The 18,810-nt window shown below is 43.9% G+C and overlaps 1 long non-coding RNA gene across 1 annotated transcript in view; it reads right to left on the bottom strand.

Annotated features, from left to right (window-relative positions):
- Positions 1 to 14,377: 14,377 nt before the first annotated feature.
- Positions 14,378 to 18,810, bottom strand: part of LOC129525784 (uncharacterized) — a 29,419-nt gene continuing 24,986 nt past the window's right edge. Inside the window, exon 5 of the long non-coding RNA XR_008670253.1 lies at positions 14,378 to 15,550. This is a non-coding gene — a long non-coding RNA (uncharacterized lncRNA). The remainder of the gene's footprint in view (positions 15,551 to 18,810) is intronic.

Here is an 18,810-nt window from a genome sequence, read left to right as displayed (position 1 = left end):
GTTGAGCCAAAGTCCAAAACACAAGGAAACATCTTAGTGATCCTGATTTGCTTAAGGAAATTAACATTCTCTATATCGCCCTTTGGACTTAATCTTTGACTAGGTCAAGGGTGGTTATGTGTGCAGAAAAGGATGTAGGAGGCCTGAGACTGCTGTCCTTAGAAAGATCTGCTAATAAGGTTGTCCTTTGACTGCTCTCTGGAAACTTGGATTTTGTGAGGGTTTCCAGCATTCACTAACTAAGAAGAGTGGTACACTGTGATAAAACTCTTCTCACAAAGAACAGTCTATGCCGAACACTTGCTTTCTTCCTTAGAGTTTTGGATTTGGGTACATGATAGGCAGAAAGTACCTAGGCAACCAGACCTCAGCAAAGACCTCGGGTGCTGCGTTTCTAATGAGCTTTCCTGATCTACATTTCACAATGCTGTTACCATAGGATGCAAAAGCTGGCACCCACCCTTGGACGACTGCAGTGGGAGGGGATTCCTGGAAGCTTGTGCCAGCGATCTATAGACTTTGCTCCGTGAGCCTGTCCTCTTTGCTGATTTTGCTTTACATCTTTTGTTATGATAATTCACAGCTGCAGGTAAGCCTGTGTGCTGAATCCCTTGAGTTCTTATAGAGAATAAGTGAATCTGGGGGTAGTTTTGAGGACCCTGCAACACAGTTTATCACTGAGTATAGGACAATGCAAGAAAGAGTGGCCTTCAGAATGTGTGCAGGAGCTACCAGAAGACTATTTCTTACACTCAATGGATTATGTAAGGATATAAGAACTGGGGATGTCAAAGCCCTGCTGCCACCATCAGTGAGGAACTCAGAGGTGCCAGGTGTCCTTTTCTGAAGCTGGGAGAGGAAAGCAGCACCATAGGAACCACTGTGAAAGGACATTCCTGTACCTAGACAGCTCCCATTACATGGGGCATGTGGAAAAACAGTCCATGGAGGCCTGTGAAGTCTCATGTCTTAGGTTTTTAAAAAAGAAGCGTCTACCTTAAGAGAGGGAAGGATAAACCATAGAAAGTCCAATCCTTATAAACAAGAGAAAAAAGGAAGAAGAAAAGTGATGAACACATTTTGATTTTATAAAAATTGACCAACTACAGACGAGATAATGAAGACATCTATCTTTCTGGAATTCTTTTGTAAAGACTGAAATATCTAGTCAATAACTTTCCAGTGACAAAAGAGGTTACACCAGTAGTCCTTCCATTCAGTTCATACTTTTCATATGGATAAACATAATTTATAACTTCTCCATAAATTAGAACTTCTCCAATTTTGCCAGATATCCGGAATCCACTCAGTAACACCACTCTGAATTCCTTCCTGTACCTCAAAGACAGAAATGAAAGAACCTGGCTCATTAATTTGAAAAAGTAACCAAACCTGTTCCTTTCCCTAGTGAGTTTTCCATGAAAATCCTCAATAGAATCTGTCCTACACACTCTCCTACCCCAAAGGCTAAGACAAAACTAATAAGAGCTGTCTCTTTCAAGGACTCGGACAATCCTTATTACATTATTCTACTTCCTTATTGCAGATGACTACAACAATTTTTATGGTAGAAAACAGTTAAATTTCCTCAGCTACAAAAAGAATGCATCTTATGGGACCATGCAAAGGTTATAAGTAGCTACTATCTAATCAATATAAATTTGAATTGGGCCAGCCACTTGTCACTCCTATATATGCATGTACACACACACACACACACACACACACATGCACACATACAAAGTCAATTTTCATTATTGACATTCCGTATTTGCAAATTTGGCTCCTCACTAACCCTAATTTTTAACCCCCAAATCAATACGTGTGGAACATCTGAAGTCATTTTTGTACATGGGCAGAGCAGCAAAAAAATGTGAATCATCCAACCTGAGGTCAAAAAAGGCAGTGCCCTCACTTCCTGTCCAGCTCTGTAAGCAAGGGTCCTTCTGTGGTCTGCTCAGTTCCATGCTTTTCCTGTTTTTGTTCATTTTGAGACTAACTTTGCTGTTTGTGTTAGATAAACTGTGTTTATTTTTGTGTTAATTTTGTGTTAACTTTGCTGTTTGTGTTAGATAAACTTTGCTCAGGCATGAGCTATGTAGTGTTGTCAGCTGTGAATTCAATGTTAATGAATCAATAATCTATATTAAATAGAGTATCTTTATACAGAAGTACACATAAAATAAATTATATATTGACCAGTTGATGAAAACTTTGCAAACCAAGACTAAGAGAAACCTATCTCTGCAGTTTCCCTAGGAGCAATGGTTCAGTATGTGTTAATTCATTGGAATATAACTGCCAGGAGTAATAGAAATTGTATGTATTATATAAACATACACACACGTGTTTGTGTGTGTGTGTGTGTATGTTTGCATGTTTATGTGCAGATAGATTGGCAAGGAGAATTAGAACCATAATTTTGAGAGAAAGAAATTAACAAAATTCAGAATTTTTACTCTGACTTTTTTTTCACAGAGAGACTGTGGAATGGAATGACTCTCCAGAGCTGCAGATTGAAGGTGTATTTTCATCTGACTTTGGTGATTATGTTTCTAATCTCTCTGGGAAAAAGGTGTGTTTGGGGTGAGGATGGGCAGAGGTAGAACTGGCTAAACTACCCAGTCATACAGAGTTGCATCTTACCTAAAAATCAGCCATTGCCATTCCCCTCAGGGAGTCTCTGACTTCAGTTTGAGTGTTCAGTGAAGCCTCATATAAAAAGGGCTCAATCTCTAACGTCTACATGGAAGCAGAATGCACCTAGCATCAAATTATTCCTAAAAAGTCTCTTTAAACCAAAACCTCCCTTAAAGATGGTAAAGTTCTGTACTGCAATATATTTGGCACAGCTGGCTTTTCCTTTAGCATTGCAACAGATTGCTGCTGTTTCTGCTGAGCCCCAATCGAAGATCTTGAGTTTAAAGTACCAAGTTGTAAAACAGTTAAACAACTACACACACACACACACACACACACACACACACGCAGAGCATCTTGTCTCTAAGGACGAGAATGAAAAGAGTCTCTAAGAAGGGAATCAACAGAGGGGCTCTGAGACTCACATGGCCTCTTGCTTGGCAGGGACACATTGAGTGGACAGATGAATTGAGGCACCTGTGTTTTCCCCATTGTACACAATGGTGTCTCCCACTCTGGGATAGATGCAGACACACTGACTGTGAAAGCTAAATGTGCACAATCCTAAATCAAGATCAGTTCTGTGGAGGTGAGGATGATTGTAAACTTCTCTATTTGATGGCTATAAATATTTGAACAAAAATATTAGAATGCCCCACATTTTAAGTAACCTGATGTGTGAGATGTCTTTGGGCACATCGAAAGGAAAGTCCATGATAACAATGACTGTGAAGGCAACATCAAGAAAGAACTCAACTTCCTGAGCATGTGCGACGTGACTGACGTGGACATATGTGCTTTCCATTTCACGTAAATCTCATCACAATGCTGTCCTGTTATCTATTACTAACCCCATTTTACAGACAAGAAAAATGAGACACAGAAACAAGAAGCCGCCCATCCCACAGCACACAGTGAGGGAGTGGTGAAGGCAGAATTTACAGGTGGGCTTTCTGGCCCCTGGGCCCATGCTTTTAATAACTACACTAAAACGAACATCGTGATAATGACATCATTTGAAGGAAGCATATGCTGATAATAAAGACAACAAAGGGGGAGAGTAAATAGAGTAAGGAATAAAAATAAAATTGTCAGACCCTCAACTGTGCTAAGAAACGTATATAAATGGAAAGCTTTGGGAAGCCTGCTGCCACATGTATTGCAGCTTTTATGGCCTGGAGAATGCTGCCTACTGCATTATTTTCTGTGTAAATGATGCTTAACAGTTTGAGAGCTTTTCACCGTTTTGAAAATATAATTAAAACTGTGGACCCCATCCAGAGGGAAAAAATGCACACAACCACAACTTTTCAGAAAAAAAAAAAGAGAAAATTGACTCCATAATGCTTATCAGTGAAACTGCAGAAGTCTCAGCCTACAGGGTAATTATTTCTGTTCTAAAACTGTTCATAATATTTTTCTTTCAGATCTCAATGGCGGGAACACCTTCATGGCCCCTTTATAGCTGGTATGTTTTCTTCTCATGGACAATGAGAAACATGTAATAAAGTGTGTTTCCTTCTCGCTAGGAAACCCTGAGTTAAAGCTTTACTTCCCTCTCAGGAACCATCAAAGAGCCATAATCTGTACACCCTGGTGCAACATTTCCCCTGGATTTGATCCCCTTTCAATTGTTTTAGCCTTATTTTACATTTCTTAAATCTATTTCTCTATGTTGCCATGTGTATTATCAAATGCTATTTCAGATGCCAACCATGAGCTAAAGCATATGTTGGAATTATTAAGAGAAACAGAGGGATATACTTATGTAAAATAACACATATAAATGCAATGCTGATTTTTTTTCCTTAAGAAGTCTTTAACAATTGCTTTGGAGGAATCTGCTTTTCACTGAAGCTTCAATATTTTCAGATCCTTTAATACCAGGTGTCAGACTTATTCACTGGGATGAATTATAGAAAGTTGCACCACTTTCTTCTGCCTCATTTATTCTCATTGTAAATATGAGAATTTTAAAAAGTCTTCCTAATTCTTGCTTTCTGATGGATTCTATACAAACAATTGAGGTGCTGTTCACTAAACTACTGGAAACACAGGGAAGTGAGCTAAGGAGATAGGAACTATGAAATGACCTGTTTTAAGAAAATATTATACGGGAAAATCAGATCTATGTCTCTAAGTCAAATGTATAATATATACATATATACATACATATATGCATATACATATGCATGTGTGTATATATGTGTTTGTGACTTTTCTCCTCACCTCTATTAATCACACTCATCCTAATTCATATTAAAGATGATCATTTCCTGTTCTCTCCACCATGGCCACCTGGTCCAAGCCACCATCTTCATGCATCTGGATACCTGCCATAACCTCAGCTGACCTTTCCTGTGTCTATTCTTGTTCCTTTGGGCCCAGTCTCCTCGCTCATAGCAGCAGAATGAGTCTATTAAAAAGTGAAACAATTTCTGTCACTTCCTGGCTCAAAAGTCTCCAATAGTTTCCCCATGGATTAGAATAAAATGTAGGTTCTAACCGTGGGGTACCATGTAAGTTTAGGTTCACCTGTCAGTCACAGGAAAAACAAATTAAAAATATATGTATATATCACACACACACACACGCGTTAAACAAAATACAAGTTAATTTTTCTCTTGTGTTCATAAAGTCCAGAAGCCATCAGCCAAGGCTGAGGGGGCAGTGTAGCTGCAGTGGATACCCAGGCTTCACTTCTCTTGCTATTCCACTGTGCAGTTTCCATTTCCAAGGAACACCTCATGGTCTAAAATGGCTGCTAGAGCTCCTTTCTTTACTAATGGTTCGTTTTCCAGCCATGACATAGGGACGAAGAAAGGTGACTTCCTCCACTGAAGTTCACTTCCTGAAATTTACAGGTGCCACCCCCTTTTACATACTAAATCTTAGAACCTAGCCGGGCGTGGTGGTGCGCGCCTGTAATCCCAGCACTTTGGGAGGCCAAGGCGGGCGGATCACAAGGTCAGGAGATCGAGACCATCCTGGCTAACACGGTGAAACCCCACCTCTACTAAAATACAAAAAATTAGCCGGACATGGTGGCAGGCGTCTGTAGTCCCAGCTACTCGCTACTTGGGAGGATAAGGCAGGAGGCGTGAACCCGGGAGGCGGAGCTTGCAGTGAGGCGAGATAGCGCCACTAAACTCCAGCCTGAGCAACAGAGTGAGACTCCGTCTCAAAAAAAAAAAAAAAATCTTAGGACCCAGTCACAGAGCCATACCCTGCTGCAGAAGAGGCTGCCAAAGGCAGTCCTTATTCTGGGTCATCAAGTGCCCAGGAAAACATCAGGAGTTTGCTCCTGAGGAAGAGAAAGGAGAGTGGATACCGGGGCCAGCTCCAATCTGAGACACACGTGGCCTGCCTGGACCACATGGTCAGCTTCAGGACTCTGCCCACCTCCCTGATGCATCCCTGACCCCTTTCGCACCCTCACTCAGTTCCAGCCACATGGCCATCTCGCCATTGTTCTTCTTTCCAGGCACCCAGCTAATTCCAGCCTCCGGGCTTTTGCACACTAGTTGTTCCCTTGCCTGGACAGCTCCTCCCCAGGTATTCTCTGGCCTCTTCCCTCACTTCACTCAAGTATCTGCTCCCAAGTAAACCTCCTTGGGGAAGCTTCTCTGCCCACTCCACCACCAATAGCCCCTGTCACTCTGTCTCCTCACCTAGTTTTATTCAGCACCCTGATACTGGAGATCTGTTTTGCAATTGAAATAAAAGGAATAAAAGAGAAGATATCTGCTACCCCCACCCTCACCTCTGCCTAACTGGAAGCCTTGAAAGAAAATGGCAGTATTTAAAAAACGTGTTTTATAAGTTCTATCTGGCTCCTGAAGGAACCTGCAGGCTCAAGGTGAGTGGATATCCCAGGAGTTCAGGCTGCACATGATTTTTGAAAAGCAAAAACTTTTTTTTATCACTAAAATTGGCAGTATGTCCTTCCTAGTGATTTTCCAGCTGAGCTGAAAGAGCTTTAGGCAGGAGGCAGCTGGAGAAAAAGTGCTTAGAAGATCTGTCTGTAAGCGGGCTAAGGTAGAGCTCTCCGCATTGAGAGCAGAGACCTAAGAAGACCCCGCACCTTACGGTAAGTTTAACCAACAGGCGGTCTCGCTACTGCGCTCAGAGCCCAGCCCTGCGGACACAGCTCAGGCGCGCGCGGGAAACAGGCAAATGACATTCTCCTAGCGCTCCTGCTCTCAGGCGCCCTGGAACCCTGGACAGAGGCGCAGCCGCCTTCCCAGCCTTAGGTGAGACTTGGCACGCCATCCACGCAACCACGCGTGCCAGTAACCGCGCAGAAGGGCGCGCGGGTCGCTCTCCCCGGACCTGGAAGCCTCCCCCTCCGCTACTCATGTGGGTCGGCTTGATTCTACCTGGGCCCCACGTGGGCATGATGATAATGGCAGTGGTTAACAGCTGCTAAGCTTTTCGTATGCTTCAGGCGCTGTGCTATGTGCCTAATGTACCCACTAAATTCCCTCTGAGATGAAGTAATTCGCGCTGTAGAGATGGGGGAGTGGGGTGAAAGGCCTTCTGGAAAGCCCAGTTCTGTTCTACATTCTTGTACCAACTCGCCAGAGACCCCCCCAGCCCCTCCTTGCAATCCTCAAACCACATCGGACCGGATCTCAGGTGTCTGTTGAGATAATCGCACATTTCTGCCAACCTGGGGCCCCCTGCGAGCTTCGCTGTGAACACCTGCTCCCCCGTGGGCACAGCCTGGCTCTCAGGACCACAGGCTAGAAGGGAAACAGGTGCAGGGGGACTGGCTCCTCCCTGGGACCCTCCCAATCTTAGTTTAACTGAACTGGAGTGAGGGAGTCATGGAGCTCCATTGTTGGGGAAAAAGGAGTGCAAAGAACCGGGCTCCCCCATCCTCCTAGTCCTGTCAAGTCCTAGGGAGGGGAAAAGCAAGGGACACGACCCCTCCACCACATCCCCCCTGGCGCCAGATCTGCACGTGGTCCGCGTGAGGTCCAGGTAGGCGATACGGTCCGCGGAGCCCCACAGTGTACGCCTATCCAGCGCCGCCGCGGGATCCAAACCCCACGTTTACTGCGTCCCCTCACTCCGCACCCAGAGAGGCCACGCCACAGATGCCCTCTCCGCCCAGCCTCACCTGTGCTGGGGAAGGCGCCAAGCACCCGCCCCAGCGCGCCGCACCTGCCGGGGCCGCGTCTTCCCAGCTCATCGAGTCCCTCGCGCCCGTGGCCCTTTGTGCCAGGCGGGCTGCGTCCCCTCGGGTCGTCTCCACCGCGGCTCCAGCTCCCGCCACTGCCCGCGCTGGAGACCTGACAACTTTTCTGAACCGCCGTCTCCATCTAGCACCCTTCCCGGGCTCCAGGACAGTCCCCTGTGCGCCCTCTTCTGCACCGTCGCCGCCCGGATCCGGAGCCGGAGACCGGCCTGGGCGCAGGAGGAGAGAGAGTGCGGGCGGCGGGGAGGGGAAATCTCTCCGGGACTGCTGCTGGCGGAGCCGGGGACGGAGAGGAGATGGGGCCGCACTTACCCGGAGCTGGAACTGCCTGTCCGCGTGGACCCGCTCCTCTGGCGCGGAAACTCCGTGTCTGCAGACTCCCTCAGCCCTGGAGACTTCTGCCGGGAACCCGGGACACCGAGAGGGGCCCAGCCCTTCCCCACCTCTCTCCTGACCGTTACTCCGGACAGGTAGGGTCTGCGCTCCTCTTCCTCTCTAAATTGCGGGTCACATTTGCGGATGCCAGGGGAGCTCGTGCCTTCGGAAATTAAAAATCCTATCCAGTTGATTCGGAACCATCTTCCGGATACACTGAGAGGAAAAAGACCAGCGTGCACGACCGTGTGAACAAGGGATACACAAGTGTTTGTATAAACGGACGTGTCCTGTGTTTATAAATGTGTAGGGGAAAACACTCAAACATGCGGAAACACACCAGAAACTCATCACTGAAGAAAGGGTAATAGCTCAGTTTACCCTTATTGCCTCATTGAGTTTTTAACACGGTAAGCCTGTGTAACTATTTAGGTGGAAGTGCCCCCTTTTCCCCGCAGAATTGTTCCCGCAACGGCAGGTTTTTAGTTGGTTTGGTTTGGGCTTTGCACCATGGGGCAGGAGAAATCCAAACTTTCCGTCTTCCTCGAGTCTTTCCCGCTGATTTGCACCCGGTGCGCTCTCTCTTCTTTCATGGAAGTTGCCTCTACCAGGGCCCAACCAGATGATTTCAGTTCTGGCCTGATCTGCAGGGGGTGGGAGTCAGAGCCTGACCGCTCTCCTGACCCTGCCTCCAGTGAATGAACAGCATTCAGACACCAGCCTCTTCCCTCCCCAAACCCCAGGGTAGCACCCTCTGCGTCTGCCCACCCTGGAGGCAGGGCCCAGTCCCCCCACACACACACCTAGGGCTGGCTCAGTGCAACCTCAGAAAGGAAGCCTGCTTGCTCGCAAGGTGTCACAGTAGTCTCCTTCAGTGGAGCACCCCAGGGCGTCGTGAGCCAGGAAAGAATTTCAAAAGAAATAGAATAAGGAAAAACTCCTGTGATTAAATGACAATGAAAGAGATAGATGCTAGCAAAGAAGAATCAATTTTTGTCTCCAAAATTGGGCACAGGAAGATAACTCTCAACAGGACTAGGAGAGGAGGGGTGGGCTTGGACAACCCAGTCATCCTGGGAGTGTGCCCCTGATACAGCATATTGGAGAGTTCTAGTCCCAGGAGGAGCTTGACACCAGCTCACTGGTTTTTTTTTTTTTTTCCTTAAGAGCTATTTTTTTTATTATACTTTAAGTTTTAGGGTACATGTGCACAACGTGCAGGTTATATATGTATACATGTGCCATGTTGGTGTGCTGCACCCATTAACTCGCCATTCTAAGTTAGTTCCATTTGCCTGCAGTGGGGAGAAGGCAGCTGTGGTAACATCTCAGCCAGGCCAAGGTGGGATAGGAATAGCACTGGGTAGTCACAGGGTGGAAAGACCCAAACAACAGCTGAAACAAGAACTACACAAAGAAACCCAGGATAACTGAAAACCCAAAATACGGAGCAAAAACAGCCAAAACCCCAGTCAGGGTGACAGGCCCATGACTCTTCCAGGCAAACCCAATGAAGGGAGAAAGGGGGCATTCATGGGGAGTCCTTGAAATCCCCTCTGTATTAGTCTGATCTCACACTGCTAATACAGACATTTCTGAAGCCGGGAAATTTGTAAAGCAAAGATGTTTAATGAACTCAAAGTTCCACATGGCTGGGGAGGCCTCATAATCATGGCAAAAGGCAAGGAGGAGCAAAGGCATGTCTTACATGGTTGCAGGCAAGAGTGCACATGCAGGGGAACTCCCCTTTATAAAACCATCAGATCTCATGAGACTTATTCACTACCATGAAAACAGTGTGGGGGAAACTACCTCCATGATTCAATTATGTCCACCTGGCCCCGCCCTTGACATGTGGGGATTATTACAATTCAAGGTGAGATTTGGGTGGGACACAGTCAAACCATATCATTCTCTTTTTCTGGAGCACCTAATGATTGTTCTACCCCCTAATTAAAGAAACACCCATTAAATCGGAATGCTGGGTGGTCACAGGAGAAGAGGGAAAATATGAAGCAGCAATTTCACATAACTGCAGGAAAGGAGCTGTTAGAATTAGTGACAAGGACAAAGACAAGCCTGGGCTGATAAGACCCCAACAAACAAGGTGGGGGGCAAAGCTGGTTGAGACCAGCTGGATCTGATATGGTGATGGACTTGACTTATGCCCTACCCCAGACCTAATTGTACTCTCATTACCATCCAAAATCACACACCCACCAGCACCAATGTATATTTAGTATAAAAATGGGTGGCATCCCAATTATAAGAAATCCCTACTTGTTTTCCTAGAAAATATCATGATTATTCCTCTAATTAGAAGAGCCTATAAAATTAGACACCCAAATTCTGCCGTGCGCTTCTCACTCTCCCAAGCACGCCTGCACTTCTCTCTTCTGTGTGTACTTTTGCTTGACAGTAAAAGCTTCTTGCCTTTTGCTTTATTCTGATTTGTCATCGAATTCTTTCTCTCCATGGTGTCACAAACCTGGACACTGCTGGGGCTAGGGTCCCACTGGCATCCAGATACCCTCCTGAGCCCTCTGGCAACAAAAGGGTAACTGCAAAATGAGGGTTTCAACAGGTCTGCATAGAAAAAAAAAACACTGCTGAGAATTTCCCAAGACTCCTTTGATTTGCGTAGCCTACACATGACCTTAGGAACAGCTGCAGTTACAAAGCAGATGGAGACTATCTGGTCTTCCTAAAGAAGCAGAAATATGTTATTTTCTCTCTCTCCTTCCCTCCCTTTCTCTGACACACACACACACACACAAACACATACACACACTTACACACTTAAATGTTGCTCTCCTTCTCAGTGCACTGAGAAATAAAACGTAGCCCATTATTTCCAACTGATGGATTGGGGCCTCATCCACCCTTCCTTCCTCCTAGAAAAGAATATGAACCACGAAGCTGTAAAGTTGTGCCCAGAGTTCCCCAGCTCTCCCTCCTCTGCGTTTACTTGCTGATTATCACTTGATCTTAGCCAAAAGGCCGAGAAGCAATACGTGCCGATTATCTATCTCTTAGGTCCCCCTGCCCAGCCCCCATGTGAGTTCCCTGGAGTGTGACTAGATGGAGCGGTGCTTTCACAGTCTCTCCGGTGGGGCCGGGCACAGTGTGCATCACAGGACCATTTGTTGCATGAATGACTCCTGTGAAGCCTTACAGTGTTAGCCTCATTTTAACAATGGAGGCACCGAGAGGCAGACATGTCAAATTAAAGTCATCTACCTTGCAATATTAGTAGTATCTTTAGACCTGCAGATGCTCTTCTAGGCATAATACTTGAAGTAACTTACTTAATCCTTATGAAAACCCTAAAAGTATGTACTCTCGTAATACCAATTTTACACATAAGAAAACAGATGCTTAAAGCAAATGCTTAAAGAAGTCCAGTTAGGCGGGGCGCGGTGGCTCACGCCTGTAATCCCAGCACTTTGGGAGGCTGAGGCAGGCGCATCTCGAGGTCAGGAGATCAAGACCATCCTGGCTAACACAGTAAAAACCCATCTGTACTAAAAATCCAAAAAAAAAAATATTAGCCGGGCGTGGTGGCAGGCGCTGTAGTCCCAGCTACTCGGGAGGCTGAGGCAGGAGAATGGCGTGAACCCGGGAGGCGGAGCTTGCAGTGAGCCGAGATGGCGCCACTGCACTCCAGCCTGGGCGACAGAGCGAGACTCCGTCTCAAAAAAAAAAAAAAGAAGTCCAGTTACTTACTTGCTCAAGGCCACACAGCTGGTAGGTGATGGAGCTGAGACTTGAACTCAGATAGTCTAGTTTCAGAACTCACATTTACTAGATGATTTATTTATTTATTTATTTTACTTACTTATTTGAGATGAGGCCTCACTCTGTTGCCCCAGCTGGAGTGCAGTGGCAAATCATAGCTCACTGAAGCCCTGATCTGGGCTCAAGTGATCCTCCCACCTAACCCTCTCAAACCCTGTAGCTGGAACTACAGGTAGGCACCCCCTTGCCTAGCTACTGTTTTATTTTTTATTTTTAGCAGAGATGAGTGTGGGAGAGAATGTTGTCCAGGCTGGACAATTTTTTTCCCCTCAGCTTTATTGAGGTAAAATAGAAAAATAAAAATTGTATATATTTATGGTATACAGCAGAATGTTTTGATAGAGGTATACATTGTGAAATGATTACCACAATCAAGCCAATTAACATATCCATCTCCTAGCCTAGTTACCATTGGGGAGGGCTTTGGTAACATTTAAGATCTACTGTCTTAGCAAATTTTACCTACACAGTCCACGATTATTAACTATAGTCACCATGATGTCTAACAGAGCTCCAGAGCCTATGCATCCTAACTGAGACTTTCACCCTTTGACCCACATCCCCTGTGACTTCTGCCCCAATAGGCAGCTTGGAGCTCAGGCATTTCTGGAAGTTGACTCCTACCTGGACTGCAGGACACGTCACTGGTCTCTGTTGACTCCCACTTGTTAGTACATTTCAGTCAAGTTTCACTTGCTTCAATTTTCTACTTAAACAAAGATAAATTAGTTTTTGTAACTTTTACTTAACAAGACAGAAAAGTCCCAGATCCCTGTGCTGTTCTGGGGTCAATGCTTTCCAGGAAACCAGCCTCTGTGGAAATTGATCTCCCATGAAGGGTAGCAGGAGCCAATGCAGATGCCTCTTACCTTGTGAGATCAACTTGAAGATTGATACCCAAATGCCCATTCTTATCACTTATCCTGGCTCCATCCTGGTCTCTTCATGAACCGTCATGCAATCATCATCAATATAATTTCTTAGCCCATTCTCTCAGTTTCAAGGTCAGCAAATTGTCCATTTAGATGCATTGTGGCTTAATATGGCTTAATAAGATTTGTATTAGATTACAAGTAGAATGAACTCAAATTATGTTACAAAGGGAATTCGTTCACCACACTGCTAGTCCCTTTATTCAATTTGTATACCTAACCATAATAGCTAGCACATATAAGTGCTTATAAACAATGGACACTGTTTCAAGTGGTTTTTACATGTATTAACTAATTTATTATCATTATTTTTATTTATTTATCTATTTTTGAGATGGAGTCTCACTCTGTCACCCAGGCTGGAGTGCAGTGGCACAATCTTGGCCTACTACAATGTCTGTCTCCTGGGTTCAAGCAATTTTCTGGCCTCAGCATCCCAGGTAGCTGGGATTACAGGCATGCACCACCACATCCAACTAATTTTTGTATTTTTAGTAGGGACAGGGTTTCACCATGTTGGCCAGGCTGGTCTCGAACTCCCGACCTCAAGTGATCCAGCCAACTCGGCCTCCCAAAGTACTGGGATTACAGGTGTGAGCCACTGTTCCTGGCCAGCTCATTTATTATTTGCAACAACCTTATAGCGTTACTATATTTTCTATTTTCTTTAAAGGTAAGGAAATTGAGGCATAGAGGATTAAACAAACTACCTACAAATAAGTCCCAAGACGTTGCCAAAATTGACCCTGTTAAAAACAACTAAGTTAGAATAATCTCTGTTAGAGAACATTGAAATTTAGAGGAAAATTTTCAATTAGTGTATTATTTTGGTACTTGGAATGATGCAACGGTCATTCCTTCATTTTTATAATATTCTGACGTATTTTCTTGTACAGATTATTTATTTCCTCTATGCCAAAGCTCAGCCTACATACAGTTACCAGTGTCCCCTGGGAACACCGGCTGGTGTGTGTGGCTGGCAGGGAAAGAAAAAGGAAGAAAAAAAAAATCAAATTTCCTTGTCTGGACCTTGAGTTCTAGGTTAAGGGAGTAAGCAGATTCTAAATCCTTGTGTGGCAGCAAATTGAGTATGTGTTACACCCCTTTGTGTCTTCAACAGGAGAGGCAGTATTTAGCCCCCAAGAGGCACTTGATGTCTGATTTATGAGTAAAGGTTGTGGCAGCCTCCAAGGGTGATCTGTCTTCAATGAAGAGTCCGTAAATAGTGCTGTCATTTAAAGTAGCAGCCTTAATGGAGCCCAAGAATCTGACCTTTGATCTTTGTGTCATATATGGGTTAGCTGTTAGACTGAAGAGTCCAAGAGAGGGAAGCTCAGGCCAGCTGAAACTAGAACAGCACAGAGGCAAAAAGGAAAGAGATTCTTTTGCTCACCTTCCCTGTGTAATTTATGTTGACCGTAAATCATTAGGTTTGACATGATGTTTATTAAATGGTAATAAAACACCCCATGTGTCAGTCAGGGTTTAATCAGAGAAGCAGCACTTCTATTCGTATTATGAAATCAGGGATATATTTAGAATGAAGGCTTGTAATACTTGGGGGAGAAGGGCAAGTGTTGGAAGGCCCGAGGAAAACCACCACTCAGCCCTCCTTGAACACTAGAGCAAGTTGAGGTTAGGTGGATGAGTGGGAGCTTTCAGGGTGTATGGCGAGTAGGCAGGTCCAGCTGCAGAGTGGGCTATGAAGGGCAGTGCAGGGAAAGTCTGTGGAATGCTGTCCTTTTGAGTTGCTGCTGCTTCTGCAGGTCTGCATTCAGACTTGTGGCAGTCGGCCTGGGCCCTTTGTTGGTCAGGAAATCTGGCAATTGACAAGAAGAGCAGGATAAAGAATAAAGAAAAGACTTGTAAATCCCACTGATACCTTGCTAGCTCTTAGCTGCCACCTGTACCCACAATGATCTTCAGTGATCAGTGACTGTGGCTTCATTTTTACTATCCAAATCACGTCTAAATTTATTTTATTGGCCAATCATCACCTGGAAACAAACAGGACAAGAGATGTAGGGAAATACGATTCTAGCTTAACCAGTTTGACTGAGTGCAAAGCTCCTCATCCATTGACAAGGCAATGTTCAGAAATGGGACCACCCTCTTCTTGTGAAGCCCATTTAAAGGATATGTGGAGGATAGCATTCACCCTTTGATAGCATAAGGTAAGTGTGTCACATATTTTTGTAACAATAGAAATGATAGCTTTGCATGCAGCTATCTTTTTGCAGAATTCCCATAATGTTCTTGAAAAGTAAGACAGGACCTACCAAAGACTATTCAACTTCAACATAATGGAGAAACTAGGAAGTGAAAATGCTATTAAGTTTTTTTTTTTTTTTAAAAAAAAAGATAAAATAAAGGACATGCTCAGGTACTGCAAGTCATCTGAGAACAACTGGTTTTGCTTACCTTCCTCTCCCCCGACACATACATATGCACAAACACTTCACCTGAGAACAGAACATCATTCCCACTTCCGTATGTCTCAGGCTATCCTTGTGAGAAAGCTGGCGTTTTGAGAAAGGGAGGCTCAGGGAATTGCAGGAGGCACAGGGAATTAATTCTGCTGCCTACTGCCACGTGTTGAGACCTGGAGGAGAAAAAGTGATTGACATTACTTCTGTGTATTGACACTGGGCAGTGGGGAAACATAATAGCTTTTTAAGTGACTACCTCTATTTAGCTTGTAATGAGTGTATCAGTTGAGCTATCATGTAAAAACCATCAAGGATATTTGTAGTTATACTATTAAGACTCTTAAATATTCTAAGGAAAAAAGAATGCATTGGCTCATAAAACTGAGGTTTAGGGATGATGATAGCTTCAGGTATTGTTTCATCTAGGAGTCAAATCAAATGATCACTTCTCTATCTTGGTCGTTCTCTTCCCCCATCTACAAATTTTGTTTCTCTTTGCATATTGATTTATTTTCTTCTGTAAGTATTTAGTCCCTCTAATCCTTCCCTTTCTCGTCTTTAAAATGGAAATGTTAAAAATGCATACCTCACAAAATGATTGTGGGGATTCAGTAGATCATGTATGTACAATGCTTAGTAAAGTGGCTAGAATATAGTAAGTGGTCAAAAATATTAGCTATCATCATCATGATCATCATCAATATCATCATCATCATCATCATCATCACCATTACCATTATCATTATCTTTATCATCATCATCATCATCACGATCATGATCATCATCACCATTATCATCAGGAGCATCATCACCATCATTGTCACTATCATCATCATCACATCATCACCATCATCATCATCACCATACAATTACCATCATCATCATCACCATTATCATCACCATCATTATCACCCAATAAAGGCAAGGCCAATAAGATAAAACATATTATTGTAACACCAAATTAAATATTTATTTTGACTTTCTAAATGATCTGTTGAAGGCCAAGGAACCATCACAGTTAAAAAGGAAGGGAAAAATATTAATTCAGATCAGAGCAAGAAGAATGTCACTGGAATGAGCAGATGAGCATCTTCAAATACCTGGAGGGCAGTGATTAACCTTAATAGTAAGCTCTGTGTCTGTTGCTCTCAGGAGAAGAGCCCAGGGATGCTGATAAGACATCTGGTTGCAGATCACAGAAATTAGTCAGTGATATGGTTTGGCTCTGCCTCCCCACCCCACCCAAATCTCAGGTTGAATTGTGAGCCCGAGTGTTGGAGGTGGGGCCTGGTGGAAGGTGATTGGATCATGGTGATTGTTTCTAACAGTTTATCACCATCCGCCTAGTGCTATCTTGTGATAGAGGTCTCATAAGATCTCATTGGAAAGTGTGTAGCACTTCTCTCTTTGCTCTCTTTCTCTCTCCTGCTGGCCATGTGAAGATGTGCTTACTTCCCCTTTGCCTTCTGCCATAATTGTAAGTTTCCTGAGGCCTCCCCAGAAGCAGAAGCCTGTACAACCCCCAGAACTATGATCTGATTAAACCTCTTTTCTTTGTAAATTACCCAGTTTCAGGTATATCTTTATAGCAATGTGAGAATAGACTAAGACAGTCACTAAAAATAATCAGCACTAACAGTAGAAAAGAGAGAGATTAAAAAAAAAAGAAAAAGAAGGCCAGGTGCAGTGGCTCACACCTGTAATCCCAGCACTTTAGGAGGCCAAGGTGGGTGGATCACGAGGTCAGGAGATCGAGACCAGCCTGGCCAATATAGTGAAACCCCATCTTTACTGAAAATACAAAAAATTAGCTGGGTATGGTCGTGGGCACCTGTAATCCCAGCTACTTGGAAGGCTGAGGCAGGAGAATCTCTTCAACCCAGGAGGCAGAGGTGACAGTGAGCCAAGATCGTGCCACTGCACTCCAGCCTGGGTAACAAGAGTGAAACTCTGTCTGAAAAAAAAAAAAAAAAAAAGAACACACAATAGCTGAAAGTTTCAGGGGTTTCAGATAAGGCTAACACTAGAGTCAGAAGTCAGGTCAACACAACATTCTCCCATTTATTCTCTCAAGGTGGGGACCAGAAACTACTCCATCTCTGTATTTTATGAGGGTTCTCTGTTCTTGGGGGATAAATGCCCAATTCAAAATCCTCTTTCCTTAAGAGAAAAATATTTAATGCCAACTGAACAAAAGGAATCCTCTCTCTCTCTCTCTCTCTCCATCTTGCTATCTGTTGTCTACTGATCTTAATGAGGGTGCTAGAAAATATTGCCTGTATTTTATTTTGTGAATTACAGATATAAAAATATTTATCCAATATTATGTACTGTCATCAGAATTTCATGTGACAGAGGACATTTTTTTCTTATGAAAGATATGAACTACAAAATAGCAGAATAGAGAAAATTTCCAGGCAAGAAAGGACTCATAGCAACCTCAATATACTCGTCATCGTACACATTTTTGTTATCTTCTTCAAAACCTATGGAAGTTTCCGGATGTCCATTGCAGATCAGTGAATAGAGAAAAACAGACAACTTGTATTAAGAAAAAGTGGGTTTTGGTCTAGGTACTGCCACTTTCTGACTTAACTTGTTTCTCAAATTTCCTTAGTTGCCCTTTATTAAAACTCTTCCTTACCCATCTTCTAGCGCGCGCGTGCACACACACACACACACACATACACATGCAAGAATGCACCCAAGGCTGCCAGCTCATTTCAGGGAGAGAGGTGGCTACATACTCCATATCTATGCAGTTTGTCAAGTACAGAAGAGTTTGAACTCTACAATCTAACTTTGGCCATGGGTGAGATAGAAACTGGGGGAAGATAGTGGTGATTCATTGATTTCATCTGATTCTCTGAAATAGAAAAGGAAAAACTACCAGAATTGCCAACATGATTTTCAGGAAGAAGCACAGAAGTCAGAGTTGAGGAGATTTGTCCCCGAGATGCCAAAATAAAAACTAGAGTTAAAGTAACAAAAACATATTTATTGTCTTAGTACAGAAACAGGCAGGTTGATGGAAAAGAAATGAATTACCTCTATGAAGAAATTTATTATGATGTGTTGATGTTATTGTTGTTTTCACTAAATGGGTCCTGACTTACTGACTAAATCATTCTGTAAATGATGGAGAGAATAGAACAGAAGACACCTGGCTTTGTGTGCAGAGCTTGGCATCAAGGAGGACCAGGCAATAGATGTGGCTTCTGATTTGTGGTTGCAAATGGGTTTCCTTTCCTCTGTTAGAGTTTGCACAAGTTGTTCCCTCTTCATATAGCAGAGAGGAGGTTTTCATTCTAAAGCCAGCCAGATCAGAGCAATGACTGCACTCCCAGTGGAGAATAGTGTTGGGTTCACACATGACAGGATGTTTCTAGAATTTGCATCCATTTTCTCTCTGAAAGATTATGATCTAGCTTTC

This window comes from Gorilla gorilla, chromosome 10, assembly GCF_029281585.2.
Source record: "Gorilla gorilla gorilla isolate KB3781 chromosome 10, NHGRI_mGorGor1-v2.1_pri, whole genome shotgun sequence".
Classification (NCBI taxonomy): domain Eukaryota; kingdom Metazoa; phylum Chordata; class Mammalia; order Primates; family Hominidae; genus Gorilla; species Gorilla gorilla.
Note: the sequence above shows the minus strand (reverse complement) of the source record. Positions and strands in the feature narration are given on the sequence as shown.